At 24.7% G+C, this 21,041-nt stretch overlaps 1 long non-coding RNA gene across 1 annotated transcript; it reads right to left on the reverse strand.

The window, feature by feature from the left end:
- Positions 1-1,581: 1,581 nt before the first annotated feature.
- On the reverse strand, positions 1,582-20,524 carry LOC148059962 (uncharacterized). The gene is made up of 3 exons (XR_015709403.1): positions 20,446-20,524; positions 7,121-7,253; positions 1,582-1,629 (listed from the first exon to the last, which is right to left on the reverse strand). It is a non-coding gene; the product is annotated as an uncharacterized LOC148059962 (long non-coding RNA).
- Positions 20,525-21,041: the final 517 nt, after the last annotated feature.

Here is a 21,041-nt window from a genome sequence, read left to right on the forward strand (position 1 = left end):
TCTTCAAAACTCCAACATTTTTTATTATTTTTTTACCTCTTCAAAACTCCAACATTTTTTTTCTTTTACCTCTTCAAAACTCCAACATTTTTTTTTTTACCTCTTCAAAACTCCATTTTTTTTTTTACCTCTTCAAAACTCCATTTTTTTTTTTACCTCTTCAAAACTCCAACTTTTTTTTTTTTTTACCTCTTCAAAACTCCATTTTCTTTTACCTCTTCAAAACTCCAACATTTTTTTTTTTTACCTCTTCAAAACTCCTTTTTTTTTTTTTTTTTTACCTCTTCAAAACTCCAACATTTTTTTTTTTTACCTCTTCAAAACTCCAACATTTTTTTTTTTACCTCTTCAAAACTCCAACATTTTTTTTTTTTACCTCTTTAAAACTCCATTTTTTTCTTTTACCTCTTCAAAACTCCAACATTTTTTTTTTTTTTTACCTCTTAAAAACTCCAACATTTTTTTTTTTTTTCAAAACTCCAACATCTTTTTTTTTTTACCTCTTCGAAACTCCATTTCTTTTTTTTTTTTTTTCCTCTTCAAAACTCCAACCTTTTTTTTTTTTTTTACCTCTTCAAAACTCCATTTTTTTTTTACCTCTTCAAAACTCCAACATTTTTTTTTTTTTTTTACCTCTTCAAAACTCCAACATTTTTTTTACCTCTTCTAAACTCCAACATTTTTTTTTTTTTACCTCTTCAAAACTCCAACATTTTTTTTTTTTACCTGTTCAAAACTCCATTTTTTTCTTTTACCTCTTCAAAACTCCAACATTTTTTTTTTTACCTCTTCAAAACTCCAACATTTTTTTTTTTTACCTCTTCAAAACTCCAACTTTTTTTTTTTACCTCTTCAAAACTCCAACATTTTTTTTTTTTACCTCTTCAAAACTCCTTTTTTTTTTTTTTTTACCTCTTCAAAACTCCAACATTTTTTTTTTTTTACCTCTTCAAAACTCCAACATTTTTTTTTTTTTTACCTCTTCAAAACTCCAACATTTTTTTTTTTTTACCTCTTCAAAACTCCTTTTTTTTTTTTTTACCTCTTCAAAACTCCAACATTTTTTTTTTACCTCTTAAAAACTCCAACCTTTTTTTTGTTTTTGTTTTTACCTCTTCAAAACTCCAACATTTATTTTTTTTACCTCTTCAAAACTCCAACATTTTTTTTTTACCTCTTAAAAACTCCAACATTTTTTTTTTTTTTTTACCTCTTCAAAACTCCAACATTTTTTTTTTTTTACCTCTTCAAAACTCCATTTTTTTCTTTTACCTCTTCAAAACTCCAACATTTTTTTATTTTTTTTTTACCTCTTCAAAATTCCAACATTTTTTTTTTTTTTACCTCTTCAAAACTCCATTTTTTTCTTTTACCTCTTCAAAACTCCAACATTTTTTTTTCTTTTACCTCTTCAAAACTCCAACATTTTTTTTTGTTTACCTCTTCAAAACTCCAACATTTTTTTTTACCTCTTAAAAACTCCAACATTTTTTTTTTTTTTTACCTCTTCAAAACTCCAACATTTTTTTTTTTTTACCTCTTCAAAACTCCATTTTTTTTTACCTCTTCAAAACTCCAACGTTTTTTTTTTTTTTTTACCTCTTCAAAACTCCATTTTTTTTCTTTTACCTCTTCAAAACTCCATTTTTTTTTTACCTCTCAAAACTCCATTTTTTTTTTACCTCTTAAAAACTCCAACATTTTTTTACTCCAACATTTTTTTTTTTTTTACCTCTTCAAAACTCCAACATTTTTTTTTTTTTACCTGTTCAAAACTCCATTTTTTTCTTTTACCTCTTCAAAACTCCAACATTTTTTTTTTTTTTTTTACCTCTTCAAAACTCCATTTTTTTCTTTTACCTCTTCAAAACTCCAACATTTTTTTTTTTTACCTCTTCAAAACGCCAACATTTTTAATTTTTTTTTTATCTCTTCAAAACTCCATTTTTTTTTTTTACCTCTTCAAAACTCCAACTTTTTTTTTTCTTTTACCTCTTCAAAACTCCAACATTTTTTTTTTTTTTTAACTCTTCAAAACTCCAACATTAATTTTTCTTTTTTTTTTACCTCTTCAAAACTCCAACTTTTTTTTTTCTTTTACCTCTTCAAAACTCCAACATTTTTTTTTTTTACCTCTTCAAAACTCCAACATTTTTTTTTTCTTTTACCTCTTCAAAACTCCAACATTTTTTTTTTTTTACCTCTTCAAAACTCCAACGTTAAAAGATTTCTTTTTTTTTACCTCTTAAAAACTCCAACATTTTTTTTTTTTTTTACCTCTTCAAAACTCCACATTTTTTTTGTTTTTACCTCTTCAAAACTCCAACATTTTTTTTTTTTACCTCTTCAAAACTCCAACATTTTTTTTTACCTCTTAAAAACTCCAACATTTTTTTACTCCAACATTTTTTTTTTTTTTTACCTCTTCAAAACTCCAACATTTTTTTTTTTTTTTTTACCTCTTCAAAACTCCATTTTTTTTTACCTCTTCAAAACTCCAACATTTTTTTTTTTTTTTTTACCTCTTCAAAACTCCATTTTTTTCTTTTACCTCTTCAAAACTCCAACATTTTTTTTTTTTTTTTACCTCTTCAAAACTCCATTTTTTTTTTTACCTCTCAAAACTCCATTTTTTTTTTACCTCTTAAAAACTCCAACATTTTTTTACTCCAACATTTTTTTTTTTTTTACCTCTTCAAAACTCCAACATTTTTTTTTTTTACCTGTTCAAAACTCCATTTTTTTCTTTTACCTCTTCAAAACTCCAACATTTTTTTTTTTTTTTTTACCTCTTCAAAACTCCATTTTTTTCTTTTACCTCTTCAAAACTCCAACGTTTTTTTTTTTTACCTCTTCAAAACGCCAACATTTTTTATTTTTTTTTTATCTCTTCAAAACTCCATTTTTTTCTTTTACCTCTTCAAAACTCCAACATTTTTTTTTTTACCTCTTCAAAACTCCAACTTTTTTTTTTCTTTTACCTCTTCAAAACTCCAACATTTTTTTTTTTTTTAACTCTTCAAAACTCCAACATTAATTTTTCTTTTTTTTTTACCTCTTCAAAACTCCAACTTTTTTTTTTCTTTTACCTCTTCAAAACTCCAACATTTTTTTTTTTTTTTACCTCTTCAAAACTCCAACATTTTTTTTTTACCTCTTAAAAACTCCAACCTTTTTTTTTTTTGTGTTTTTACCTCTTCAAAACTCCAACATTTTTTTTTTTTACCTCTTCAAAACGCCAACATTTTTTATTTTTTTTTTATCTCTTCAAAACTCCATTTTTTTCTTTTACCTCTTCAAAACTCCAACATTTTTTTTTTACCTCTTCAAAACTCCAACTTTTTTTTTTCTTTTACCTCTTCAAAACTCCAACATTTTTTTTTTTTTAACTCTTCAAAACTCCAACATTAATTTTTCTTTTTTTTTTACCTCTTCAAAACTCCAACTTTTTTTTTTCTTTTACCTCTTCAAAACTCCAACATTTTTTTTTTTTACCTCTTCAAAACTCCAACATTTTTTTTTTCTTTTACCTCTTCAAAACTCCAACATTTCTTTTTTTTTACCTCTTCAAAACTCCAACATTTTTTTTTTTTTACCTCTTCAAAACTCCATTTTTCTTTTACCTCTTCAAAACTCCAACATTTTTTTTTTTTTTACCTCTTCAAAACTCCAACGTTAAAAGATGTCTCTTTTTTTTTTACCTCTTAAAACTCCAACGTTAAAAGATTTCTTTTTTTTTTACCTCTTCAAAACTCCAACATTTTTTTTTTTTTACCTCTTCAAAACTCCAAATTTTTTTTGTTTTTACCTCTTCAAAACTCCAACATTTTTTTTTTTTACCTCTTCAAAACTCCAACATTTTTTTTTACCTCTTAAAAACTCCAACATTTTTTTACTCCAACATTTTTTTTTTTTTTTACCTCTTCAAAACTCCAACATTTTTTTTTACCTCTTAAAAACTCCAACATTTTTTTACTCCAACATTTTTTTTTTTTTTTACCTGTTCAAAACTCCAACATTTTTTTTTTTTTACCTCTTCAAAACTCCATTTTTTTTTACCTCTTCAAAACTCCAACATTTTTTTACTCCAACATTTTTTTTTTTTTTTACCTGTTCAAAACTCCAACATTTTTTTTTTTTTACATCTTCAAAACTCCATTTTTTTTTACCTCTTCAAAACTCCAACATTTTTTTTTTTTTTTTTACCTCTTCAAAACTCCATTTTTTTTTTTTACCTCTCAAAACTCCATTTTTTTTTTACCTCTTAAAAACTCCAACATTTTTTTACTCCAACATTTTTTTTTTTTTACCTCTTCAAAACTCCATTTTTCTTTTACCTCTTCAAAACTCCAACATTTTTTTTTTTTTTACCTCTTCAAAACTCCAACGTTAAAAGATTTCTTTTTTTTTACCTCTTAAAAACTCCAACATTTTTTTTTTTTTTTACCTCTTCAAAACTCCAAATTTTTTTTGTTTTTACCTCTTCAAAACTCCAACATTTTTTTTTTTTACCTCTTCAAAACTCCAACATTTTTTTTTACCTCTTAAAAACTCCAACATTTTTTTACTCCAACATTTTTTTTTTTTTTTACCTCTTCAAAACTCCAACATTTTTTTTTTTTTTTTTACCTCTTCAAAACTCCATTTTTTTTTACCTCTTCAAAACTCCAACATTTTTTTTTTTTTTTTTACCTCTTCAAAACTCCATTTTTTTCTTTTACCTCTTCAAAACTCCAACATTTTTTTTTTTTTTTTACCTCTTCAAAACTCCATTTTTTTTTTTACCTCTCAAAACTCCATTTTTTTTTTACCTCTTAAAAACTCCAACATTTTTTTACTCCAACATTTTTTTTTTTTTTACCTCTTCAAAACTCCAACATTTTTTTTTTTTTACCTGTTCAAAACTCCATTTTTTTCTTTTACCTCTTCAAAACTCCAACATTTTTTTTTTTTTTTTTACCTCTTCAAAACTCCATTTTTTTCTTTTACCTCTTCAAAACTCCAACGTTTTTTTTTTTTACCTCTTCAAAACGCCAACATTTTTTATTTTTTTTTTATCTCTTCAAAACTCCATTTTTTTCTTTTACCTCTTCAAAACTCCAACATTTTTTTTTTTACCTCTTCAAAACTCCAACTTTTTTTTTTCTTTTACCTCTTCAAAACTCCAACATTTTTTTTTTTTTTAACTCTTCAAAACTCCAACATTAATTTTTCTTTTTTTTTTACCTCTTCAAAACTCCAACTTTTTTTTTTCTTTTACCTCTTCAAAACTCCAACATTTTTTTTTTTTTTTACCTCTTCAAAACTCCAACATTTTTTTTTTACCTCTTAAAAACTCCAACCTTTTTTTTTTTTGTGTTTTTACCTCTTCAAAACTCCAACATTTTTTTTTTTTACCTCTTCAAAACGCCAACATTTTTTATTTTATTTTTATCTCTTCAAAACTCCATTTTTTTCTTTTACCTCTTCAAAACTCCAACATTTTTTTTTTACCTCTTCAAAACTCCAACTTTTTTTTTTCTTTTACCTCTTCAAAACTCCAACATTTTTTTTTTTTTAACTCTTCAAAACTCCAACATTAATTTTTCTTTTTTTTTTACCTCTTCAAAACTCCAACTTTTTTTTTTCTTTTACCTCTTCAAAACTCCAACATTTTTTTTTTTTACCTCTTCAAAACTCCAACATTTTTTTTTTCTTTTACCTCTTCAAAACTCCAACATTTCTTTTTTTTTACCTCTTCAAAACTCCAACATTTTTTTTTTTTTACCTCTTCAAAACTCCATTTTTCTTTTACCTCTTCAAAACTCCAACATTTTTTTTTTTTTTACCTCTTCAAAACTCCAACGTTAAAAGATGTCTCTTTTTTTTTTACCTCTTAAAACTCCAACGTTAAAAGATTTCTTTTTTTTTTACCTCTTCAAAACTCCAACATTTTTTTTTTTTTACCTCTTCAAAACTCCAAATTTTTTTTGTTTTTACCTCTTCAAAACTCCAACATTTTTTTTTTTTACCTCTTCAAAACTCCAACATTTTTTTTTACCTCTTAAAAACTCCAACATTTTTTTACTCCAACATTTTTTTTTTTTTTACCTCTTCAAAACTCCAACATTTTTTTTTACCTCTTAAAAACTCCAACATTTTTTTACTCCAACATTTTTTTTTTTTTTTACCTGTTCAAAACTCCAACATTTTTTTTTTTTTACCTCTTCAAAACTCCATTTTTTTTTACCTCTTCAAAACTCCAACATTTTTTTTTTTTTTTTTACCTCTTCAAAACTCCATTTTTTTTTTTTACCTCTCAAAACTCCATTTTTTTTTTACCTCTTAAAAACTCCAACATTTTTTTACTCCAACATTTTTTTTTTTTTACCTCTTCAAAACTCCATTTTTTTTTACCTCTTCAAAACTCCAACATTTTTTTTTTTTTTTTTACCTCTTCAAAACTCCATTTTTTTCTTTTACCTCTTCAAAACTCCAACATTTTTTTTTTTTACCTCTTCAAAACGCCAACATTTTTTTTTTTTTTTTTATCTCTTCAAAACTCCATTTTTTTCTTTTACCTCTTCAAAACTCCAACTTTTTTTTTCTTTTACCTCTTCAAAACTCCAACATTTTTTTTTTTTTTTAACTCTTCAAAACTCCAACATTAATTTTTCTTTTTTTTTTACCTCTTCAAAACTCCAACTTTTTTTTTTCTTTTACCTCTTCAAAACTCCAACATTTTTTTACTCCAACATTTTTTATTTTTTTTTACCTCTTCAAAACTCCAACATTTCTTTTTTTTACCTCTTCAAAACTCCATTTTTTTTTACCTCTTCAAAACTCCATTTTTTTCTTTTACCTCTTCAAAACTCCAACATTTTTTTTTTGTTTTTTACCTCTTCAAAACTCCAACATTTTTTTTTTACCTCTTCAAAACTCCAACATTTTTTTTTACCTCTTAAAAACTCCAACATTTTTTTACTCCATTTTTTTTTTTTTTTTTACCTCTTCAAAACTCCAACATTTTTTATTTTTTTTTCACCTCTTCAAAACTCCAACATTTTTTTTTTTTACCTCTTCAAAACTCCAACATTTTTTTTTTTTTTTTAACTCTTCAAACTCCATTTTTTTCTTTTACCTCTTCAAAACTCCAACATTTTTTTTTTTACCTCTTCAAAACGCCAACATTTTTTATTTTTTTTTTAACTCTTCAAAACTCCATTTTTTTCTTTTACCTCTTCAAAACTCCAACATTTTTTTTTTTTTTTTAACTCTTCAAACTCCATTTTTTTCTTTTACCTCTTCAAAACTCCAACAATTTTTTTTTTTACCTCTTCAAAACTCCAACATTTTTTTTTTTTTAACTCTTCAAAACTCCAACATTAATTTTTCTTTTACCTCTTCAAAACTCCAACATTAAGATTTTTTTTTTTTTTCCTCTTCAAAACTCCAACGTTAAAAGATGTCTCTTTTTTTTTTACCTCTTAAAACTCCATCGTTAAAAGATTTCTTTTTTGTTTACCTCTTCAAAACTCCAACATTTTTATTTTTTTTTTACCTCTTCAAAACTCCAACATTTTTTTTTTTTACCTCTTCAAAACTCAACATTTTTTTTTTTACCTCTTCAAAACTCCAAAATTTTTTTTTTTTTTTTACCTCTTCAAAACTCCAACATTTTTTTTTTTTACCTCTTCAAAACTCAACATTTTTTTTTTTTTACCTGTTCAAAACTCCATTTTTTTCTTTTACCTCTTCAAAACTCCAACTTTTTTTTTTTGTTACCTCTTCAAATCTCCAACATTTTTTTTTTTTACCTCTTCAAAACTCCAACATTTTTTTTTTTTACCTCTTCAAAACTCCAACATTTTTTTTTTTATACCTCTTCAAAACTCCATTTTTTCTTTTACCTCTTCAAAACTCCAACGTTTATTTTTTTTTTTACCTCTTCAAAACTCCAACGTTAAAAGATGTCTCTTTTTTTTTTACCTCTTAAAACTCCAACGTTAAAAGATTTCTTTTTTTTTACCTCTTCAAAACTCCATTTTTTTTTTTTACCTCTTAAAAACTCCAACATTTTTTCTTTTTTTTACCTCTTCAAAACTCCAAATTTTTTTTGTTTTTACCTCTTCAAAACTCCAACGTTTTTTTTTTTTCTTTTACCTTTTAAAAACTCCAACATTTTTTTACTCCAATATTTTTTTTTTTGTTTACCTCTTCAAAACTCCAACATTTTTTTTTTTTTACCTGTTCAAAACTCCATTTTTTTCTTTTACCTCTTCAAAACTCCAACATTTTTTTTTTTTTTTTACCTCTTCAAAACTCCATTTTTTTCTTTTACCTCTTCAAAACTCCAACATTTTTTTTTTTACCTCTTCAAAACGCCAACATTTTTTTTTTTTTTTTTATCTCTTCAAAACTCCATTTTTTTCTTTTACCTCTTCAAAACTCCAACATTTTTTTTTTTTTAACTCTTCAAAACTCCAACATTAATTTTTCTTTTTTTTTTACCTCTTCAAAACTCCAACATTAAGATTTTTTTTTTTTTTTTCCTCTTCAAAACTCCAAAGTTAAAAGATGTTTCTTTTTTTTTTACCTCTTAAAACTCCAACGTTAAAAGATTTTTTTTTTTTTTACCTCTTCAAAACTCCAACATTTTCTTTTTTTTACCTGTTCAAAACTCCATTTTTTTCTTTTACCTCTTCAAAACTCCAACATTTTTTTTTTTACCTCTTCAAAACTCCAACATTTTTTTTTTTTTTACCTCTTCAAAACTCCAACATTTTTTTACTCCAACATTTTTTTTTTTTTTTACCTCTTCAAAACTCCAACATTGTTTTTTTTTTTACCTCTTCAAAACTCCAACATTTTCTTTTTTTTACCTGTTCAAAACTCCATTTTTTTCTTTTACCTCTTCAAAACTCCAACATTTTTTTTTTTACCTCTTCAAAACTCCAACATTTTTTTTTTTTTTTACCTCTTCAAAACTCCAACATTTTTTTTTTACCTCTTAAAAACTCCAACCTTTTTTTTTGTGTTTTTACCTCTTCAAAACTCCAACGTTAAAAGATGTCTCTTTTTTTTTTACCTCTTAAAACTCCAACGTTAAAAGATTTCTTTTTTTTTACCTCTTAAAAACTCCAACATTTTCTTTTTTTTAACTCTTCAAAACTCCATTTTTTTCTTTTACCTCTTCAAAACTCCAACATTTTTTTTTTTACCTCTTCAAAACTCCAACTTTTTTTTTTTTTTTTTACCTCTTCAAAACTCCATTTTTTTCTTTTACCTCTTCAAAACTCCAACATTTTTTTTTTTACCTCTTCAAAACGCCAACATTTTTTATTTTTTTTTTATCTCTTCAAAACTCCATTTTTTTCTTTTACCTCTTCAAAACTCCAACATTTTTTTTTTTTTTAACTCTTCAAAACTCCAACATTAATTTTTCTTTTTTTTTTACCTCTTCAAAACTCCAACATTAAGATTTTTTTTTTTTTTTCCTCTTCAAAACTCCAAAGTTAAAAGATGTCTCTTTTTTTTTTACCTCTTAAAACTCCAACGTTAAAAGATTTTTTTTTTTTTTACCACTTAAAAACTCCAACATTTTTTTTTTTTTTTTACCTCTTCAAAACTCCAACATTTTCTTTTTTTTACCTGTTCAAAACTCCATTTTTTTCTTTTACCTCTTCAAAACTCCAACATTTTTTTTTTTACCTCTTCAAAACTCCAACATTTTTTTTTTTTTTTACCTCTTCAAAACTCCAACATTTTTTTTTTACCTCTTAAAAACTCCAACCTTTTTTTTGATGTGTTTTTACCTCTTCAAAACTCCAACATTTTTTTTTTTACCTCTTCAAAACTCCAACATTTTTTTTTTTTTACCTCTTCAAAACTCCATTTTTTCTTTTACCTCTTCAAAACTCCAACATTTTTTTTTTTACCTCTTCAAAACTCCAACATTTTTTTTTTTTTTTACCTCTTCAAAACTCCAACGTTAAAAGATGTCTCTTTTTTTTTTACCTCTTAAAACTCCAACGTTAAAAGATTTCTTTTTTTTACCTCTTAAAAACTCCAACATTTTTTTACTCCAACATTTTTTTTTTTTTTTACCTCTTCAAAACTCCAACATTGTTTTTTTTTTTACCTCTTCAAAACTCCAACATTTTTTTTTTTTTACCTCTTCAAAACTCCAACATTTTTTTTTACCTCTTCAAAACTCCAACATTTTTTTTTTTTTACCTCTTCAAAACTCCAACATTTTTTTTTTTTTTTTAAACTCTTCAAAACTCCATTTTTTTCTTTTACCTCTTCAAAACTCCAACATTTTTTTTTTTACCTCTTCAAAACGCCAACATTTTTTTTTTTTTTTTTAACTCTTCAAAACTCCATTTTTTTCTTTTACCTCTTCAAAACTCCAACATTTTTTTTTTTACCTCTTCAAAACTCCAACTTTTTTTTTTTCTTTTACCTCTTCAAAACTCCAACATTTTTTTTTTTTTTTAACTCTTCAAAACTCCAACATTAATTTTTCTTTTTTTTTTACCTCTTCAAAACTCCAACATTAAGATTTTTTTTTTTTTTTCCTCTTCAAAACTCCAACGTTAAAAGATGTCTCTTTTTTTTTTACCTCTTAAAACTCCAACGTTAAAAGATTTCTTTTTTTTTTACCTCTTCAAAACTCCATTTTTTTTTTACCTGTTCAAAACTCCATTTTTTTCTTTTACCTCTTCAAAACTCCAACATTTTTTTTTTTACCTCTTCAAAACTCCAACATTTTTTTTTTTTACCTCTTCAAAACTCCAACATTTTTTTTTTTTTTTACCTCTTCAAAACTTCAACATTTTTTTTTACCTCTTAAAAACTCCAACATTTTTTTACTCCAACATTTTTTTTTTTACCTCTTCAAAACTCCAACATTTTTTTTTTTTACCTCTTCAAAACGCCAACATTTTTTATTTTTTTTTTACCTCTTCAAAACTCCATTTTTTTCTTTAACCTCTTCAAAACTCCAACATTTTTTTTTTTACCTCTTCAAAACTCAACATTTTTTTTTTACCTCTTAAAAACTCCAACATTTTTTTACTCCAACATTTTTTTTTTTTTACCTCTTCAAAACTCCAACATTTTTTTTTTTTTACCTCTTCAAAACTCCATTTTTTTTTTTTACCTCTTAAAAACTCCAACATTTTTTTTTTTTTTTACCTCTTCAAAACTCCAATTTTTTTTTGTTTTTACCTCTTCAAAACTCCAACATTTTTTTTTTTTACCTCTTCAAAACTCCAACATTTTTTTTTTCTTTTACCTCTTCAAAACTCCAACATTTTTTTTTTTTTACCTCTTCAAAACGCCAACATTTTTTATTTTTTTTTTACCTCTTCAAAACTCCATTTTTTTCTTTTACCTCTTCAAAACTCCAACATTTTTTTCTTTTACCTCTTCAAAACTCCAACATTTTTTTTTTTACCTCTTCAAAACTCCAACATTTTTTTTTTCTTTTACCTCTTCAAAACTCCAACATTTTTTTTTTTTTACCTCTTCAAAACTCCAACATTTCTTTTTTTTTACCTCTTCAAAACTCCAACATTTTTTTTTTTTTACCTCTTCAAAACTCCATTTTTTTCTTTTACCTCTTCAAAACTCCAACATTTTTTTTTTTTACCTCTTCAAAACTCCATTTTTTTTTACCTCTTCAAAACTCCAACATTTTTTTTTTTTACCTCTTCAAAACGCCAACATTTTTTATTTTTTTTTTACCTCTTCAAAACTCCATTTTTTTCTTTTACCTCTTCAAAACTCCAACATTTTTTTTTTTTACCTCTTCAAAACTCAACATTTTTTTTTTTTTACCTCTTCAAAACTCCAACATTTTTTTTTTTTTACCTCTTCAAAACTCCATTTTTTTTTTACCTCTTCAAAACTCCATTTTTTTTTTTTACCTCTTAAAAACTCCAACATTTTTTTTTTTTTTTACCTCTTCAAAACTCCAATTTTTTTTTGTTTTTACCTCTTCAAAACTCCAACATTTTTTTTTTTTACCTCTTCAAAACTCCAACATTTTTTTTTTCTTTTACCTCTTCAAAACTCCAACATTTTTTTTTTTTTACCTCTTCAAAACGCCAACATTTTTTATTTTTTTTTTACCTCTTCAAAACTCCATTTTTTTCTTTTACCTCTTCAAAACTCCAACATTTTTTTCTTTTACCTCTTCAAAACTCCAACATTTTTTTTTTTACCTCTTCAAAACTCCAACATTTTTTTTTTCTTTTACCTCTTCAAAACTCCAACATTTTTTTTTTTTTACCTCTTCAAAACTCCAACATTTCTTTTTTTTTACCTCTTAAAAACTCCAACATTTTTTTTTTTTTACCTCTTCAAAACTCCATTTTTTTCTTTTACCTCTTCAAAACTCCAACATTTTTTTTTTTTACCTCTTCAAAACTCCACATTTTTTTTGTTTTTACCTCTTCAAAGCTCCATTTTTTTTTACCTCTTCAAAACTCCAACGTTTTTTTTTTTTCTTTTACCTCTTCAAAACTCCAACATTTTTTTTTTTTTTTTTACCTCTTCAAAACTCCAACATTAAGATTTTTTTTTTTTTTTCCTCTTCAAAACTCCAAAGTTAAAAGATGTTTCTTTTTTTTTTACCTCTTAAAACTCCAACGTTAAAAGATTTTCTTTTTTTTTACCTCTTCAAAACTCCATTTTTTTTTTTTACCTCTTAAAAACTCCAACATTTTTTTTTTTTTTTTCCTCTTCAAAACTCCAAAGTTAAAAGATGTTTCTTTTTTTTTTACCTCTTCAAAACTCCAACATTTTCTTTTTTTTACCTGTTCAAAACTCCATTTTTTTCTTTTACCTCTTCAAAACTCCAACATTTTTTTTTTTTACCTCTTCAAAACTCCAACATTTTTTTTTTACCTCTTAAAAACTCCAACCTTTTTTTTTGTGTTTTTACCTCTTCAAAACTCCAACATTTTTTTTTTTTTTACCTCTTCAAAACTCCAACGTTAAAAGATGTCTCTTTTTTTTTTACCTCTTAAAACTCCAACGTTAAAAGATTTCTTTTTTTTTACCTCTTAAAAACTCCAACATTTTTTTACTCCAACATTTTTTTTTTTTTTTACCTCTTCAAAACTCCAACATTGTTTTTTTTTTTTACCTCTTCAAAACTCCAACATTTTTTTTTTTTACCTCTTCAAAACTCCAACATTTTTTTTTTTTTTTTTAACTCTTCAAAACTCCATTTTTTTCTTTTACCTCTTCAAAACTCCAACATTTTTTTTTTTACCTCTTCAAAACTCCAACTTTTTTTTTTTCTTTTACCTCTTCAAAACTCCAACATTTTTTTTTTTTTTTTTACCTCTTCAAAACTCCATTTTTTTCTTTTACCTCTTCAAAACTCCAACATTTTTTTTTTACCTCTTCAAAACGCCAACATTTTTTATTTTTTTTTTATCTCTTCAAAACTCCATTTTTTTCTTTTACCTCTTCAAAACTCCAACATTTTTTTTTTTACCTCTTCAAAACGCCAACATTTTTTATTTTTTTTTTATCTCTTCAAAACTCCATTTTTTTCTTTTACCTCTTCAAAACTCCAACTTTTTTTTTTTTTTTTACCTCTTCAAAACTCCAACATTAAGATTTTTTTTTTTTTTTCCTCTTCAAAACTCCAAAGTTAAAAGATGTCTCTTTTTTTTTTACCTCTTAAAACTCCAACGTTAAAAGATTTTTTTTTTTTTACCACTTAAAAACTCCAACATTTTTTTTTTTTTTTTACCTCTTCAAAACTCCAACATTTTCTTTTTTTTACCTGTTCAAAACTCCATTTTTTTCTTTTACCTCTTCAAAACTCCAACATTTTTTTTTTTACCTCTTCAAAACTCCAACATTTTTTTTTTTACCTCTTCAAAACGCCAACATTTTTTATTTTTTTTTTACCTCTTCAAAACTCCATTTTTTTTTTACCTGTTCAAAACTCCATTTTTTTCTTTTACCTCTTCAAAACTCCAACATTTTTTTTTTTTACCTCTTCAAAACTCCAACATTTTTTTTTTTTACCTCTTCAAAACTCCAACATTTTTTTTTTTTTTTACCTCTTCAAAACTTCAACATTTTTTTTTACCTCTTAAAAACTCCAACATTTTTTTACTCCAACATTTTTTTTTTTTACCTCTTCAAAACTCCAACATTTTTTTTTTTACCTCTTCAAAACGCCAACATTTTTTATTTTTTTTTTACCTCTTCAAAACTCCATTTTTTTCTTTTACCTCTTCAAAACTCAACATTTTTTTTTTACCTCTTAAAAACTCCAACATTTTTTTACTCCAACATTTTTTTTTTTTTACCTCTTCAAAACTCCAACATTTTTTTTTTTTACCTCTTCAAAACGCCAACATTTTTTATTTTTTTTTTACCTCTTCAAAACTCCATTTTTTTCTTTTACCTCTTCAAAACTCCAACATTTTTTTTTTTTACCTCTTCAAAACTCAACATTTTTTTTTTTTTACCTCTTCAAAACTCCAACATTTTTTTTTTTTTACCTCTTCAAAACTCCATTTTTTTTTTACCTCTTCAAAACTCCAACGTTAAAAGATGTCTCTTTTTTTTACCTCTTAAAACTCAAACGTTAAAAGATTTCTTTTTTTTTACCTCTTCAAAACTCCATTTTTTTTTTTTACCTCTTAAAAACTCCAACATTTTTTTTTTTTTTTACCTCTTCAAAACTCCAATTTTTTTTTGTTTTTACCTCTTCAAAACTCCAACATTTTTTTTTTTTACCTCTTCAAAACTCCAACATTTTTTTTTTCTTTTACCTCTTCAAAACTCCAACATTTTTTTTTTTTTACCTCTTCAAAACGCCAACATTTTTTATTTTTTTTTTACCTCTTCAAAACTCCATTTTTTTCTTTTACCTCTTCAAAACTCCAACATTTTTTTCTTTTACCTCTTCAAAACTCCAACATTTTTTTTTTTTACCTCTTCAAAACTCCAACATTTTTTTTTTCTTTTACCTCTTCAAAACTCCAACATTTTTTTTTTTTTACCTCTTAAAAACTCCAACATTTTTTTTTTTTTACCTCTTCAAAACTCCATTTTTTTCTTTTACCTCTTCAAAACTCCAACATTTTTTTTTTTTACCTCTTCAAAACTCCAAATTTTTTTTGTTTTTACCTCTTCAAAGCTCCATTTTTTTTTACCTCTTCAAAACTCCAACGTTTTTTTTTTTTCTTTTACCTCTTCAAAACTCCAATATTTTTTTTTTTTTTTTTACCTCTTCAAAACTCCAACATTAAGATTTTTTTTTTTTTTTCCTCTTCAAAACTCCAAAGTTAAAAGATGTTTCTTTTTTTTTTACCTCTTAAAAACTCCAACATTTTTTTTTTTTTTTTCCTCTTCAAAACTCCAAAGTTAAAAGATGTTTCTTTTTTTTTTACCTCTTAAAACTCCAACGTTAAAAGATTTTTTTTTTTTTTACCTCTTCAAAACTCCAACATTTTCTTTTTTTTACCTGTTCAAAACTCCATTTTTTTCTTTTACCTCTTCAAAACTCCAACATTTTTTTTTTTTACCTCTTCAAAACTCCAACATTTTTTTTTTTTTTTACCTCTTCAAAACTCCAACATTTTTTTTTTACCTCTTAAAAACTCCAACCTTTTTTTTTGTGTTTTTACCTCTTCAAAACTCCAACATTTTTTTTTTTTTTACCTCTTCAAAACTCCAACGTTAAAAGATGTCTCTTTTTTTTTTACCTCTTAAAACTCCAACGTTAAAAGATTTCTTTTTTTTTACCTCTTAAAAACTCCAACATTTTTTTACTCCAACATTTTTTTTTTTTTTTACCTCTTCAAAACTCCAACATTGTTTTTTTTTTTACCTCTTCAAAACTCCAACATTTTTTTTTTTACCTCTTCAAAACTCCAACATTTTTTTTTTTTTTTTTAACTCTTCAAAACTCCATTTTTTTCTTTTACCTCTTCAAAACTCCAACATTTTTTTTTTTACCTCTTCAAAACTCCAACTTTTTTTTTTTCTTTTACCTCTTCAAAACTCCAACATTTTTTTTTTTTTTTTTACCTCTTCAAAACTCCATTTTTTTCTTTTACCTCTTCAAAACTCCAACATTTTTTTTTTTACCTCTTCAAAACGCCAACATTTTTTATTTTTTTTTTATCTCTTCAAAACTCCATTTTTTTCTTTTACCTCTTCAAAACTCCAACATTTTTTTTTTTTTTACCTCTTCAAAACTCCAACATTAAGATTTTTTTTTTTTTTTTCCTCTTCAAAACTCCAAAGTTAAAAGATGTCTCTTTTTTTTTTACCTCTTAAAACTCCAACGTTAAAAGATTTTTTTTTTTTTTACCTCTTCAAAACTCCATTTTTTTTTTTACCTCTTAAAAACTCCAACATTTTCTTTTTTTTACCTGTTCAAAACTCCATTTTTTTCTTTTACCTCTTCAAAACTCCAACATTTTTTTTTTTACCTCTTCAAAACTCCAACATTTTTTTTTTACCTCTTAAAAACTCAAACCTTTTTTTTTTGTGTTTTTACCTCTTCAAAACTCCAACATTTTTTTTTTTACCTCTTCAAAACTCCAACATTTTTTTTTTTACCTCTTCAAAACTCCATTTTTTCTTTTACCTCTTCAAAACTCCAACATTTTTTTTTTTTTTTACCTCTTCAAAACTCCAACGTTAAAAGATGTCTCTTTTTTTTTTACCTCTTAAAACTCCAACGTTAAAAGATTTCTTTTTTTTTACCTCTTCAAAACTCCAACATTTTTTTTTACCTCTTAAAAACTCCAACATTTTTTTACTCCAACATTTTTTTTTTTTTTTTACCTCTTCAAAACTCCAACATTTTTTTTTTTTACCTCTTCAAAACTCCATTTTTTTTTACCTCTTCAAAACTCCAACATTTTTTTTTTTTTTTTACCTCTTCAAAATTCCATTTTTTTCTTTTACCTCTTCAAAACTCCAACATTTTTTTTTTTTTTTTACCTCTTCAAAACTCCATTTTTTTCATTTACCTCTTCAAAACTCCAACACTTTTTTTTTTTTTACCTCTTCAAAACTCCAACGTTAAAAGATGTCTCTTTTTTTTTTACCTCTTAAAACTCCAACGTTAAAAGATTTCTTTTTTTTTTAACTCTTCAAAACTCCATTTTTTTCTTTTACCTCTTCAAAACTCCAACATTTTTTTTTTTTACCTCTTCAAAACGCCAACATTAAGATTTTTTTTTTTTTACCTCTTCAAAACTCCAACATTTTTTTTTTTTCTTTTACCTCTTCAAAACTCCAACATTTTTTTTTTTTTACCTCTTCAAAACGCCAACATTTTTTATTTTTTTTTTACCTCTTCAAAACTCCATTTTTTTCTTTTACCTCTTCAAAACTCCAACATTTTTTTCTTTTACCTCTTCAAAACTCCAACATTTTTTTTTTTTGCCTCTTCAAAACTCCAACATTAATTTTTCTTTTACCTCTTCAAAACTCCAACATTTTTTTTTTTTTACCTCTTCAAAACTCCATTTTTTTTTTTTACCTCTTCAAAACTCCATTTTTTTCTTTTACCTCTTCAAAACTCCAACATTTTTTTTTTTTACCTCTTCAAAACTCCAACATTTTTTTTTTCTTTTACCTCTTCAAAACTCCATTTTTCTTTTACCTCTTCAAAACTCCAACATTAAAAGATTTCTTTTTTTTTTACCTCTTCAAAACTCCAACATTATTATTTTTTTTTTATCTCTTCAAAACTCCAACATTAAAAGATTTCTTTTTTTTTTTACCTCTTCAAAACTCCAACATTAAAAGATTTCTTTTTTTTTACCTCTTCAAAACTCCAACATTAAAACTTTTTTTTTTTTTACCTCTTCAAAACGCCAACATTAAAAGATTTCTTTTTTTTACCTTTCCAAAACTCCTACGATAAAAGCTTTCTTTTTTTTTTTACCTCTTCAAAACTCCAACATTAAAAGATTTCTTTTTTTTAACCTCTTCAAAACTCAAAGATTTTTTTTTTCTTATCTCTTCAAAACTCCAACGTTAAAAGATGTCTCTTTTTTTTTACCTCTTAAAACTCCAACGTTAAAAGATTTCTTTTTTTTAACCTCTTCAAAACTCCAACATTAAAAGATTTCTTTTTTTTACCTCCTCAAAACTCCTACGATAAAAGATTTCTTTTTTTTTTACCTCTTCAAAACTCCAACATTAAAAAAAATCTTTTTTTTTACCTCTTCAAAACTACAACATTATTATTTTTTTATCTCTTCAAAACTCCAACGTTAAAAGATTTCTTTTTTTTAACCTCTTCAAAACTCCAATATTAAAAGATTTCTTTTTTTTTTACCTCTTCAAAACTCCAACATTAAAAGTTTTTTTTTTTTAACCTCTTCAAAACTCCAATATTAAAAGATTTCTTTTTGTTTTACCTCTTCAAAACTCCAACATTAAAAGATTTTTTTTTTTTTACCTCTTCAAAACTCCTACGACAAAAGATTTTTTTTTTTTTTACCTCTTCAAAACTCCAACGTTAAAAGATGTCTCTTTTTTTTACCGTTTAAAACTCCAACGTTAAAAGATTTCTTTTTTTTTTACCTCTTCAAAACTCCAACATTAAAAGTTTTTTTTTTTTTTTACCTCTTCAAAACTCCAACATTAAAAGATTTCTTTTCTTTTACCTCTTCAAAACTCCAACATTTTTTTCTTTTACCTCTTCAAAACTCCAACATTTTTTTTTTTTGCCTCTTCAAAACTCCAACATTAATTTTTCTTTTACCTCTTCAAAACTCCAACATTTTTTTTTTTTTACCTCTTCAAAACTCCATTTTTTTTTTTTACCTCTTCAAAACTCCATTTTTTTCTTTTACCTCTTCAAAACTCCAACATTTTTTTTTTTTACCTCTTCAAAACTCCAACATTTTTTTTTTCTTTTACCTCTTCAAAACTCCATTTTTCTTTTACCTCTTCAAAACTCCAACATTAAAAGATTTCTTTTTTTTTTACCTCTTCAAAACTCCAACATTATTATTTTTTTTTTATCTCTTCAAAACTCCAACATTAAAAGATTTCTTTTTTTTTTTACCTCTTCAAAACTCCAACATTAAAAGATTTCTTTTTTTTTACCTCTTCAAAACTCCAACATTAAAACTTTTTTTTTTTTTACCTCTTCAAAACGCCAACATTAAAAGATTTCTTTTTTTTACCTTTCCAAAACTCCTACGATAAAAGCTTTCTTTTTTTTTTTACCTCTTCAAAACTCCAACATTAAAAGATTTCTTTTTTTTAACCTCTTCAAAACTCAAAGATTTTTTTTTTCTTATCTCTTCAAAACTCCAACGTTAAAAGATGTCTCTTTTTTTTTACCTCTTAAAACTCCAACGTTAAAAGATTTCTTTTTTTTAACCTCTTCAAAACTCCAACATTAAAAGATTTCTTTTTTTTACCTCCTCAAAACTCCTACGATAAAAGATTTCTTTTTTTTTTACCTCTTCAAAACTCCAACATTAAAAAAAATCTTTTTTTTTACCTCTTCAAAACTACAACATTATTATTTTTTTATCTCTTCAAAACTCCAACGTTAAAAGATTTCTTTTTTTTAACCTCTTCAAAACTCCAATATTAAAAGATTTCTTTTTTTTTTACCTCTTCAAAACTCCAACATTAAAAGTTTTTTTTTTTTAACCTCTTCAAAACTCCAATATTAAAAGATTTCTTTTTGTTTTACCTCTTCAAAACTCCAACATTAAAAGATTTTTTTTTTTTTACCTCTTCAAAACTCCTACGACAAAAGATTTTTTTTTTTTTTACCTCTTCAAAACTCCAACGTTAAAAGATGTCTCTTTTTTTTACCGTTTAAAACTCCAACGTTAAAAGATTTCTTTTTTTTTTACCTCTTCAAAACTCCAACATTAAAAGTTTTTTTTTTTTTTTACCTCTTCAAAACTCCAACGTTAAAAGATTTCTTTTTTTTTTACCTCTTCAAAACTCCAACATTAAAATATTTCTTTTTTTTTACCTCTTCAAAACGCAAAGATAATTTTTTTTATCTCTTCAAAACTCCAACATTAAAAGATTTCTTTTTTTTTTACCTCTTCAAAACTCCAACATTAAAAGATTTCTTTTTTTTTTTACCTCTTCAAAACTCCAACATTAAAATATTTCTTTTTTTATACCTCTTCAAAACGCAAAGATTTCTTTTTTTTACCTCTTCAAAACTCCAACATTAAAAGATTTCTTTTTTTTTACCTCTTCAAAACTCAAAGATCATTATTTTTTTATCTCTTCAAAACTCCAACATTATTTTTTTCTTTTTTTTTTACCTCTTCAAATCTCGAAGATTAATTTTCTTTTTTTTTTTTCCTCTTCAAAACTCCAACATTCATTTTTTTTACCTCTTCAAAACTCCAACATTAAAAGATTTTTTTTTTTACCTCTTCAAAACTCCAATGTTAAAAGATTTCTTTTTTTTACCTCTTCAAAACTCCAACATTAATTTTTCTTTTTTTTTTTACCTCTTCAAAACTCCAACGTTAAAAGATTTCTTTTTTTTGACCTCTTCAAAACTCCAACATTAAAAGATGTCTTTTTTTTTACATCTTCAAAACTCTAAGATTAATTTTTTTATTTTTTTTACCTCTTCAAAACTCCAACATTATTATTTTTTTTATCTCTTCAAAACTCCAACATTAAAAGATTTCTTTTTTTTTTACCTCTTCAAAACTCCAACATTAAAAGATTTCTTTTTTTTTACCTCTTCAAAACTCCAACATTAAAAGATTTCTTTTTTTTTACCTCTTCAAAACTCCAACATTAAAACATGTTTGTTTTTTTTACCTCTTCAAAACGCCAACATTATTTTTTCTTTTTTTTTTTACCTCTTCAAAACTCCAACATTAAAAGATTTTTTTTTTTTTTACCTCTTCAAAACTCCTACGATAAAAGATTTCTTTTTTTTTTACCTCTTCAAAACTCCAACGTTAAAAGATGTCTCTTTTTTTTACCGTTTAAAACTCCAAAGTTAAAAGATTTCTTTTTTTTTTTACCTCTTCAAAACTCGAAGATTATTT

This window comes from Callionymus lyra, chromosome 19 (assembly GCF_982586985.1).
Source record: "Callionymus lyra chromosome 19, fCalLyr1.hap1.1, whole genome shotgun sequence".
NCBI classification, from domain to species: Eukaryota; Metazoa; Chordata; class Actinopteri; order Syngnathiformes; family Callionymidae; genus Callionymus; species Callionymus lyra.